Genomic DNA, 12,790 nt, shown 5'->3' with positions numbered 1-12,790 from the left:
GGAAATGGTTTGCCCACGATCACATAGGTAATGAGTGACAGAGCTGGGCTTCAAGCCCCGGGCCTCTGACTCCAAATCCAGCGTTCTTTGCTATGCCCCCAGCGCCTCCGCCCAATGTCAGGCAGGCCTCCCCCTGGGCCAAGCGGCTGGGCTCAGACAAAGAGCTGTTTGGAGGCCTGTCCTCCCTGACCCACCCCTGGCAGTTTCTGTGTCTCTGGTGGATTCAAGGGAGCAGCTGGGGGGAGGATGTAGGAGGGGGTAAGGAGGCACCCGAAGGGGTGTATGTGTGTGTGTGTGTGTGTGTGTGTGTGTGTGTGTGTGTGTGTGTGTGTGTGTGTGTGTGTGTGTGTGTGCTGGGGGTGGGGGGGGATGTGTCAAAAGCATTACAAAGGGAGCAAGGGAATTGCAGGCGAGGGCTGCCTGTGGCAGAGTATTGGTGCCAGCCCCCCAGGAAATCACCCAGCGCACACTGCAGGGCTCTCTCCAGCTTCTGCATCCCTCTCCCCTCTCTTTTCATCCTACTGCAGGCTCAGGCTGGGACAAGCCATTGCTGTTACCATGGAGGCAGAGCTCAGGAAGGGTTCGGCTGGGTAATTATTGCAAACATCTATCCTGCCTCCCGCTCCCCGACACCCTCGCTGGGGAAAATCAGAGGCAGAGAGAGCTCCCGGCACCAACGAAGGCAGGCCAGGGACAGCCCCCCTCGGCCTTGCTCCCTCCACCCCCATCCCCCGCCTGGCCTGGCAAGATGCCGAGGCAAGCTACGAAGAGGAGAGAAAAAGAAATCCAGGCCATGGGATCAGACCTGGGCGTGGGGCAGCAGCCATGGCAGCGCCCAACTCCTTGGAGGGGATACCTCTTGGGGTTCAGGAGGAGTCCCCCAGATGTCAGTGCCACGGCCCTGTACCATATCTTTGCTAAGAGTCTGTGGGTGTTCCTACAATAAACCTTTTTTCCTCATTCCTCCTTAGATCCCCTCCCCAGCCCATCAAACTAAACTAGAACTCATTTCTATCAATGCTTTAAGGGGGGAAAATCCTGCAATGGAAACTCTTTTGTTCAAGTATTGAATGTCAGAGCTAGAAGGAGCCTTAGAAATCACTAAGGCCAACCCTCGAGCTTTAAAAATAAAGGAACTAGGGCCCAGGAGAGGGAATCCGCCTGCCCCGGGTCACAAAGTCAGTTGGTGGCATCTCCCCGCTCCAATGTAAAACTCTTGTTTCTCTTTGGTGGGTGCCTGTAGCTGGTCTGGGATCCTGGACCATCAGCCCTGGTATTTCTTCTCCCTGGAGAGATATTTTAAGGATGTTGATGCAGCTCTCTCCAGCTTGGAATTCTATGAGCAATAAGTGATAGCTTTATGATACTGGGCCGAGCTGCCCAGCCTCAGAAGGACCATCTTCCAGGCCCAGGGACACTGCCCTGTGACCTACAAAACAGCCACTATCCTAGCTGAGAATCTGCCAGACTCAGCACTGGGAAGCAGCCATTTTGAAGAAGTAGGAAGCTGGCTTGCTAGCTGTGGCCCCAGGTTGGACATTTGCCAATCCCAGGTTAGAAAGCCTTGACAGCCACCAACCAAAGAAAGGACTTGGGGGGTGGGGGGGATGACTGTTTTCTTTAAGAATCTGAGGGGATGTCTTGGGAGAGAGAGTTTAGACTTGCTCTGTTCTGCCATGACTAGCATAGGAAGGGGCTGAGTTGCAACGAAAGTGAAGTGATATCAGAAAAAAAACTAACAATATCCTAATGATCAGAATTATCCCAAGTACAGCTGCCTCAGGAGGTAATGAGTCCCCCAGCATCTATACAACTGAAAAGGTTTATTCAGTCACAGGGCGGGGTAGTAGGATATTCACTAGATTCAGAGTACCTGAGTTCTAGTCTATATGTGCCACTGAATTCTTATGGGACTTTAGAGAAGTCTCTACTTCTCTGGCCCTCAATTTTTGTAGTTCAGTTGTTTTCAATTATGACCTGGTTTAGGGTTTTCTTGGCAAAGATACTGCTGTTTCCTTCTCTGGCTCATTTTACAGATGAGGAAACTGAAACAAGCAGGGTTAAGTGTTTTGCTCACGGTCACACAGTTAGAGTCTGCGGCTAGATTTGAACCCAGGAAGATGAGTCTTCTTCACCCCAGGTCCAACACTCTACCCACTGTGCCACCTGCCTGGCCCTCAGTTTACATGTCTGTAAAATGGGAATAATGCCATTGATGATAAAACACATTGACAGAGGTATAAAAAAACAAAAAGCATCCGCAAAACATGTTAAAAACAAACAACCTGACCCTGCAAAGTAATAAATGTAAGTTTTACTAGATCTTTTTCTTTTGGGGGGTGGGAGGTGGAATTAAGTAACTTGCCCAGGGTCACACAGCTAGTGAGTGTCTGAGGCCAATTTTGAGCTCAGGTCTTCCTGACTGCAGGGCCAGTGCTCTATCCACTGGACTTCGGAGAAATGAAGTGATTTGCCCAATACCGACAGCAGAAAGTTGTAGTACGTGTGGAATATGAATCCAATCTTCCAGTTCTAAGTCCAAGGTCCTTCCACCATGCCATAGGGCCTCTAGTGAGACAGGGTAAAGATGAAAATGCTTAGAAAAGCATATGTATCTATACTGATTGGCAAATGTGAAATGCTGGTCCAAAAATGAAATCTGATGGCAATTTGGATTGGGGGGGAAATAGGAACAAGGGCAAGACGGGGATTTTAGGGCCATATCTAGCAACATTTATCTCCTGAGCAAACAAACCAACCTCCACCTACTCCACCTCTCCCCAGCTAAAGTGCTTCTCCTAGGTCAAGGCCGGCAAACACCCAAGTTTGTGCCTTCATCCTTCCTCTCTTCTCCCCCAAGGGTACCATTTCACCCAAGCCCAATCTGGTCACATGATCATAGATTTAGGACTGGGAAGGATCTGTGAGGTCATCTCAGAGGAGGTTCAGCCTCCTCATTTTACAGATGAGGAAAACTGATCTTCTAGACCTCTTTGCCCTCTGTCCCAATGGGGGCCCAATTCTAGGTCCCTGCAATGGTCATTTTCTTCTTCCCCAATCCAGCTGTACATCCCAGCTCGCCAGCTCCGCCAATGGTACAACCATTCTCTTAGCCTTTCTGGCTTCTTTGTTTTATTTTTTCACAAAAAAATTGATGACATAGGTAGTGTTAGTATGAGTATTATTGTCTCCCTTTTAGGGGAAAAGAGTAGAAGGAATGAGCATTTATACAGCGCCTACTATGTGCCAGGCACATATTTCATTTGATCCTCACAATAGCTTTGTGAGGTAAGTGCTGTTATTATCCCCATTTTACAGCTGAGGAAACAGAGGCAAATGGAGGTGAAGTGACTTGCCCAGGGTCACATCTAGTCAGTGTCTGAGTCTGGATTTGAACTCAGATCTTCCTGGCTCCACTGCCACCTAGCATCTCATAGATGAGTACATTGAGTCTCAGAGAAGGAAAGTGACCGGTGCCTAGTTGGACAGCTAGAAAGAGGCAGAGCCAATATTTGGACCCAAATCTATAGATTCCAATGCTGGGTCTTCTTCCCCATTACCATGCCCTAGATCCCCAAGTGATTGTGGTTAACTGTCCCCTTTGACTCTTTAACCCAGGGGTTCTGAACCTGGGATCCAGAGTTTCTAAGCTCATATTGGACTGATTAGCCACAGTTGAACACACTGTACCTTGACCCCAGCATTGTGATATAGTTGTTTCTCTTCAAATCCAAAGGATGAGCGATTCCCTATTACAAACAGTTAACATCAATATGGCATTTTATGATTTTCAAAGCATGATGTATTATTATATTGTGTCTCACAACTATCCTGTGAGGGACATACTACTGGGATTATTAACCCCCTAGAAGGAAATTAAGTTTCAGAGGGGTGAAATAGTTTGCCTGGGGTCTGTGGATCAATTTAAATAGCCTGTGAACTTGGTAAAAAATAAATAAAAATGTGTTTTTATTTTAATAGAATAGGCCTCCTTTGTAATCCTACATATTTTATTTTACATATTTACAAATGATACTGAAAAGGGGTTCATAGGCTTCTCCAGGATGCCAAAGGGGTCCTCAACATACAAAAAAAGGTTCAGAACCCTTAATTTAGATCATCTTCCCCTCCTCAGCTCTCCCAATCAGAGCCAAGTGCTTTCCCTCCCTCACATCTTTGCTCCCATCCTTCCCCAGACTTGGAAATCATCTCTCCAGGCTGCTGCCCACCCTCATCTCTTCTTGTTAAAATCCTTTCATCTTTCAAGCCCCAGCTCAAATGCCACCTCTTCCAAGAAGCCTTCCTTGCTCTCTTCTGGGAAGGTGGGGGCAGGGAGGGGAGAACATGTTATACACAGATAAGCATAGTGTCATAGACTTAGAACTGACCCAAGATCTCAGATGTCACTTAACCCAGCCCACTCTTTTTACAGAGGAGGAAAATAAAGCCCAGAGAGGTTCTGCCACTCGTCCTCAGTTTCACAGGTGGGAAGTAGCAGAAGTAAGATTTGAACCCAGGTCCTCTACCTCTGGACGTAGTGCTCTTTTTTGCTGCCCCACAGGTCCTTCAAGATACATTAGATGATGAATGTGAATCATGTCCAGCATCCCTTTTTTCTTTAAAGACCTAATACAAACCCCACTGTTTTAAACACAACAGGATCATAGAACGTCAAGTTTGGGGGTTCTAGTTTTCTACAGATGCAAAGACTGAGACCCAAGGGGATGGGAAATGACTCGTCCAAAGCCAAACAACTATGAAGTCTCCAAGATGCAGGATTCAAACCCAGGTTCTCCAACCACAGACCCAGTCTCCCTCTCTACCACATTGCTGCCATCTGTCTAGTCTGGCCTCTTTCCAGCCCTCTTGCTCCCCATACTACCCTGACCTGTATGCAGTTCAACACACTTCCTGGCACTCAGTAGGTACTTAATAAATGCTTGTTGAATTGAATTGAATTGGCACCTGCAGTGCTCCCACCGGCTCCTTTGTCCTAGCTGCCAGACTTTGTCCCTGGAGGCAGGCATGAGGAGCTGGCCTTCTGTGCCTCGAATGGGACTAGCTAAGATTACGGATCTGCGAGCTGGCCAGTTACTACTGACTGGCCAGATATAGAGGGGAGACCTGCAGAGACACTGTGGCTATGCCTTCTGACGCTGCCTACATTTCATCCTGGATGCCAGTCTAGGGGTAGTACAAACATTATTAGTCCTTGGTGCCAAAGGTGTGGATTCAAGTTTTCCCTGTGATTACTAGCTATTAGACCCCAGGCAAACCATTTCACCTCCTCTGAGCCTCAGTTTCCTCCTACCTAAAAGAGAGTTAGTAGTCTCAGTAACATGTATCTCACAGGACTGTTGGGAGATACAATACAATGATACATTATGCTTTGTAAATCATAAAATGCCATATTGATGTTTACTATTTATAATAGGGAATGCCAGAAGTCTCTGATCTGGGCTGGCATGAGGTGTTTTATAGAATTATAATTTTAGAGCTGGAAAGGATCTTTGAAGTAAGTGAGTCCAACCATCATTTTTATAAATGAGGAAACTGAGGCTGGGAGGGGTTAAATGACTCGCTCATGATTTCATAGCTAGTAAGTGTCAGAAACCAAATTCGAAACCAAGTCTTCCAGACCTCTCTTCATTGCACAATGCCACCTTTACCATCTCTTCCTGAGAGTCTGTGAGGAAGCTCATATTTAAGTAGTATAAGGGGATATGTGGGAACAAAAGGACTTTCCTAGTACCTCTCAAATCATACAGCCTGAGTAGCTATCTCCTTTCCCGCATTAATGAACAATTCTTAATTGCCATATGTAATGATCTTTTTCTTACTCCCTATCCTCCTTGACCCCTCTGCAGATGCGATACTATTGGACCCCTGTCTCCTCCTGATTCCTCTCCCTCTCCTGGGTTTTGATGATTCTACTCTCTTGTTTTGTGGGCTGCCCATCTGAGCCCTCTTTCTCAATCTCCTTTACTGGATCAGCACCCTCCTAATAACCTTCCCTAATGCCAACTCCTCTCTTTGGTATTTAAAGTCCTGCACAGTCCAGCCCTGGTCTAACTTTCTAGATTTATTAAACATCACTTCCCTTCTTACCCTTGGCATTACAATCATAATGGTCACCTGGTGCCTCACACCAATGTTCCCCTTCCGATGTCTACACCTTGGCAAGGGCTGTTTCCTGTACCTAAAAATGCACTCCCTCATCTCAGCTTTTTAGTATTCTCAGTCCTTTCAAAGCTCATCTCAGCCACCACCCATGACATGAGGTCATTTCTGCTCTGACCAACCCCCCTCAACAGCTCCTAGTGTCTCACTCTCATAAATTACCTTGGATTTATTTTGAAAATATCTGGTATCTGCTTGGATGTGTGCATGTTGTTGTTCTCTTCCCCTCCCCCCTCACTGAATAGAAACTCATTGAGGGCAGATGATTTCTCCCTGTCTTGGCATCCCCACTACCTAGTTTAGTAATTAACAAATGCTTTTTTGATCAATTGAAAATAAGGCTGTTTGAGTGCAGAATGAGGCATTTTTGGTTGGTTTATTTGGACATGGCCAAGCAAGGATTTCTTTCGCTTGACTATGTATGTTTGTAACAGGGGATTTTATTTTTCTTGCTTTCTCAATGTGAGGGGAGGGGTGAAGGAGAGAGCACAGGTGGATTTTCATTTGGAAAAAATGAATAAAATTTATTTTTTTTTAAAAAAGAAGAAAACTATTTCTGTGTATATTTTGTTATAGTGGGAAAAGCCTTCAACTTGGAGTTGGAAGATTTGGGTTCAGGTCCCAAGTTTTGCTCCTCATTATCTGTGTGACTTTGGCCAGATGTCTTCCCCTCTCTGGGCTTCGGTTTCCACCGTCTGTAAAATGAGGGGGTTGGACTAGTTGATCTCTAAAGGCCCTTCCAGCTCTAATAGTTTTTGAGTCTATACCCTGCCATTGGAAGAAAATTCCCCCTTGGCAGAAAATTCCCCCTTGGCAAAAGGTCAGCAAATTAGCAGGAGCCCTGTTTGGGGTTAATGATATACCAAATCCATTAGTCATGACCATAAGGAGAATGTACTGTGCTGGGGAGTAATGACCAAGGGACTGGGGGCAGAATTGCTAGGTAGAGAGTCTGGTGGTACCAGTAAAGACTGCTCCAGAGTCGGCTTCTCAGACCAGTCTTCTGAGTAAGACTCCAATAAAGCAGGAGTCTGAGGGGACCCTTAAAGTATTATATTCAAGATCAAGAAAAGTCTAACTCCTGGGATGCTCACCAGTCTGACCCTCTAACTTTCTCTCTGCAAATTCGAGCAATAGGAAATTTGTTCTGACTGTAGCAGAAGTGATCCAAGGTAGACACCGGAAAGCACTTCTGGGCCATTTGGGGTTGTTAGACTCTGGGAAAGGTGATTATGAAAGGCATTCAGATCTTCTTTCCTGAGACTGAGAGGCAGGATGGTGTGTTCAGAAAGTGGTATTAGTATTATGGTATTGTATACGATGCACTGGTATTGCAATCAGAGGACCTGGGTGGCCCAGTCACACTTAACTGTGTGACCTTAGGCAAATCCCTTCTCCTCATTATTCATCTCTGTCATTTTGTGAGGGCTGCTCATCTCCCTCAGTGGATTCAGATGTCAGCCTGCCACACCTCAGGGGAATGGATAGGATGACTTTTGAGCATTAGGCTCCGAAGTTAGAGGTGCCTGGTAGTGCCTGTTGTGGAAAGTGAGGCAGTGTTATCTAGTGGAAACACCACTGGTCTAAGACACAGAATCTGGGTATTCAAGTTGGTGCCTAAATAGATGGACTACTTTGACCACATCTTTCTTTCTCTCTTTTCCTCTTTCCCTCTTTCTGTCTCTCCCTCTCTCTCTCTTTCTCTCTCTCTCTTTTTCTCCCTCCCTCTCTCCCACCCTTTCTCTCTCTCTCTCTCTCTCTCTCTCTCTCTCTCTCTCTCTCTCTCTCTCTCTGTCTCTGTCTCTCTGTCTCACTTTGTGTATGTCTTTCTCCCCCTGCCTCAGTTTCCCTCTATGTAGCTAAAAGGGATGAAACTACATGACTTCTAAAGTCCCTTTCAGTTCTTTTCTTCCTCATTGGGAAGCACAGAGCACGGCTTCATAAATAACTTGTGGAATTATATTGAATTGGGATTATTTGCTATTGGCTGGAAGATTGTTGGACTGGATGGTCTGCCAGCTTGATCCAGCCTAACAGTTCCTATGTTTCTAGCTCAGGGCTAGGTACAGAGAAGGTGCTCTATAAACAGCCCTTTGTACCTTTCTAATCCATTTATCATGTATTATTGGTTATTAGAGTTATTAATATTTAAAGCCCTAATAATAAACTGTAAACCCCCTGAGGAGAGGCACTGGGTGTTATCTAAACCGTGCATCTCTCCTGGTAACAGAGGATAGAGGTCTGTGCAAAGTCTGTGCTTAGTGTTTCTTGAATTGAACTAGTCATCCTTGTAATCATTTCCCTGTGAAATCATGTGTGTGTGTGTGTGAATTTCTTTGTTTCTCACTATTCCCTGTTCCTGGAATGTCTTTTTCCCCCTCTCTCTACCTATTCATAGGATTATAGATTTAGAGCTGGAAGAGACTCAAGAGGTCATTGAGTCCAACCCCTCTCATTTCATAGATGAGGAAACTGAGGCCCAGAGAAGTTGACATTTGCCCAGAGTCGCATAGCTAGCAAGAGTTCAACCCAGGTCTGTCCAGTGTTCTGTCTACTACACCACACCACTATGCCCGTTGAATTTCTGTCTGTCCTTTAAAGCCCATCTCAAATGTCACCTCCTCCAGGTAGCCTTCCTCAATTCCCCCCTGCCAATTGCCACCTGCTCCATCAGACTTAATATAGATATAGCACGTTATTATTGCAAAAATGTAATTATCATGGAACTATAACCTAGCTGTCTGTGTTTATGTCTTTTCCCCACATTAGGTGGGAGTGCCATGAAGGCAGGACCCCCTCCCCAATCTCATCTGAACTTGGTATGAGGTCCCTCAGATAGCCTATGTCTAATAAATGTATGGAGAAGTGAACTGATTTTGGATGGTGACAATGAACACCCTGCTGTAACTGTTATTTCTGAGGTAATAAAACTGAGGGGGAAAACGATGTAGCAGCCCAGTTTCTGTGGTTCTGGAGTAGGCCCTCTGACGCTCACTACCTGCCTGGCTGCTGGAATTATAACATGATATTCCCACCCTATAAAAATAGTTCCTCTCCCTGCTGAGAAACAAGGGACCCTGTGTGTATTTTCCCCACTATCACCAGTAGGTGGACCCTTTTGTCCTAATAATAAGCCTGGGCTTTGTGTTCAAACCCTAATGGGGGTTGGTCATTCTGTGGATTCATCCACAGACAGAGAACCAGACACTCAGAGATAAGAGACAGAGAGATAGCAAAAGGCAAACAAAATAAGGATAGAGTCCATAGCATAAGTAAGGAGCTCCCTTGGAGTTCTGAAGTGAGCCAAAGCAGGAAAGGAGAGGGGTTAGGAGTAATTACTCATGCAAAGCACCTTCTTCACAACAGATCCACTGAGGTAAGTACTGAAAACTGATGTGGAAACCTGAGGCTCAGAGCATCAAAGCGAGATTGCCTACTAATCCTAAGGGAGACAAGGAGGGGGGATTTCTCTCTTTGGAAAAATCCTTCTGTCCTCTGAGACTAATATTATTATACTATATATTATATTATGATGTTACACATCATAATATAATATATAGTATAATAATTATGTACTATTGCACCATAATTATATTATAATTAATGGAATCAGAGTTGGAGGGGACCTTCTTGAGAGTCCTACTTATACTGGTTAGGTCTAGAGAAATTATCTGGGGGTATATCAACAGAGTAGAAGCAAGAGCCAAGCATATTGTACCGAGAAGAGACAGGTTTGAGTCTTAGCTCTGACACTCACCAGTCGCATGGACCCTGAACAAATCACTTTCCATATTTGTGTCTCAGTTTCCTCATCTGTAAAATGGGGAAAGTTGGGAGGATCAAATGGAGTAAGGAACATAAGGTACTTTGTGAATTGAAGAGTGATATTTCATGGCTAGGATAGCATTACACTGGGGAGTTTCAGCTTCCATACAGATGTTCCTCTGGTTTTCTAGTTCCTCAATCTTCTCAACTCTCATGACATAACAATAATTATAATTATTATTAATTACGATTATTATTAGCATATAAATATTATCTATTGTGCACTAGGTAGAGCAATTAGATGGCTCATTGGATAGAGCGCTGAGCCTGAAGTTAGAAAGACCTGAGTAAAAATCTAGCCTCAGACACTAGTTGTGTGACCTTGGACAAGTCACTTAACCTCTGTTTGCCTAGGAAGTTGCTAGGGGACTCAGTGGATAGAGTGCTGGGCTTGGACCTGAGTTTAAATCTGGCCTCAGATTCCTTCTCATTGTATGACCCTGGGCAAGCTGTTTAACTTTTGTGCCTTAATCCATTGGAAAAGGAAATGGCAAACCACTCCAGTATCTTTGCCAAGAAAACCCCATGGACAGTATGGACCATGAAGTCACAAAGAGCTACACATGACTGAATCAACTGAACAACTCTGCTAAGCACTCTGCTTAGTGTTTTGCAAGTATTACCTCATTATTCTCCTGCTTTTTCTCTTTTTCTAAGACACAGGGATGATCACATCCTTGAAGTCACCATCACACTCCTTCCATGATTAAGAATTATGAAATTCCTTTATATTACCACAATCTACCATTCTGTTGTTCCTCTCATCTTACCCATCTATGCATCCTCTTCACCTTCATGTCTAGTCCCTCTTCCCCTAAGTATTCTCCCAGGTTTTATTTTCCTCCTTTCCTAATATTGCCCCAATAACCAGTTCAATGCTAAACTGCCCTCTCCTGTCAAATTCCTTGTCCCTTTGTCCGATTATCGATCATGCCTTGCTGAGTCCCAGCCTTGGATTGTTTCTACCGTCTCATTCTTCTCTACCCACTCTTATTTGCATGCTGCCTAAGAGTGCTAAAGAAAGTCGCACAACCATAGTGACTGAGTTGAGTACAAATATGTATTATCTAACCTCAACTGGGGTTTTATTGCAGCAAGGCAATCTTTTCACTTTTTCTTCGTTGATTCTTTATCCCAGTCCCTAAGAGAGACTTTTAGATCTTCCTCTCTCTCTTCGGATCTCCCATACCACTCCTCTTCTAATCTTGGCTGAAGACCTTGCCTCATCATTAACTAAGAAAATAAATCATTTGCCAGGAGCTTCCTCTTCTCTTATATTCCTATATTCTGTATGGGCTCTGGAGGAGAAAGTGAGGCTGGGAAACTTGCACAGCCCTCCCTCACTCAAAACAAAGTCAAGTGCAAGTCATGTCATCATTTCTCTGATGTCACTGTCTTCTTCAAAAATGAAGGATGAACACAACCTGTGAGTAGACTGAACTGCCTTAGTGGGAACTTAGCTAGTTGGGTAACCTAGCTCATCCTCTTTCTTCTGTCTGCCTCTCCCTTTCCTTTGGAGTTTACTGGCTAGATATCCTTCCCTTCCCTTCCCTTTCCTTCCTTCTTTCCTTCCTTCCTTCTCATTCCCAAAACTTTAAACCCAGTGGACTATGAAGCTCATAGGTTAGACAACAATAGCTCCACTTAATGGCTGGCTTAGAGTGACTATCAATAATAACAGTTTCTCTTTTCCTCTCAGTTTGATTTAGTTGGTTTTTTCTTTTGCTCATTAAAAGGGCCATTCCCTGACTACTTCTTAAAGAGGCCTATTCACTCAATGGGCATTACCTCCCTCCAAGTGAGTACGTGAAAAGGCCTAGCCTAAAAAGGCCAAGATCTCCCATTGCATCCTGTGCCATCTCCAGTCATCCTGATGAATATCCAGTCACTGGATCCAGATGGCTCAGGTGGAGAAGGGAGGCTGATGAGCTGGAATAGCCTTCCCTCATTCAAAACAAAGTCAGGTGCAAGTCACGTCATCATTTCTCTGATGTCATGGTCTTCTTCGAAAACAAAGGATGAAAACAACAAATATTCTGTATCCTGTCATCATCATCCCCCATTCTCTCTTCTTTCACTCTAGTCTCTGCTGAAGAGGTGGCCCTTCTCAATCAACATCAACCCTGCACTTGTTCCCTGGATCCTATCCTCTCCCATCTTCTCCAGCAAACTTTTCTTCCGAATTACCACCTCTCTCTCAAATACCTATTCAATCTCTTTATCTTCTGCATCATTTCATGCTACTATACCTGCAAACACACCCAGATAGTCTCTACTCTTAAAGGACCCTCTCTTGAAATTACTATCCCTGCAAACTATCATCTCATGCCTCTTCTGATCACAACCAAACTCCTAGAGAATGCTGTCTATGTTCCTTGTTTCTATTTCCCCTCCTCTTATTCCTTAACACCTTGTCTAGCTTCTGACCTCATCATTCAATTATCATCTATAAAGCTACCAATGATATTTTTAATCGCTAAATCCAATAGTCTTTTTCTTTTCTCAGTCCTCTTCTCATCTTTCTTGACTTCTCTGAAGCATTTGATACTGATGACCTCCCTTTCCTATTCTCATATCTCAAGATTTTGTGACGTTATTCTTTATTGCTTCTTTTCCTATCTGTTTGTCCACTCCTTTGCTACACACATGACCTGCCCCCTAATTATAAATCTACCAAGCCTCTATCCTGGGCCCTCTCCTCCTTTTCCCTCTGCTTTCTTCCCCTCAACTCCTTGTTCTCTCATCTTCCTTCCTCTTTTTCCTCCTTTCCTCTCTTCTTGTCTCT

Source organism: Notamacropus eugenii, chromosome 1 (assembly GCF_028372415.1).
Source record: "Notamacropus eugenii isolate mMacEug1 chromosome 1, mMacEug1.pri_v2, whole genome shotgun sequence".
Classification (NCBI taxonomy): domain Eukaryota; kingdom Metazoa; phylum Chordata; class Mammalia; order Diprotodontia; family Macropodidae; genus Notamacropus; species Notamacropus eugenii.
The sequence above is the reverse complement of the archived record's forward strand: the minus strand, read 5'-3'. Positions refer to the sequence as shown.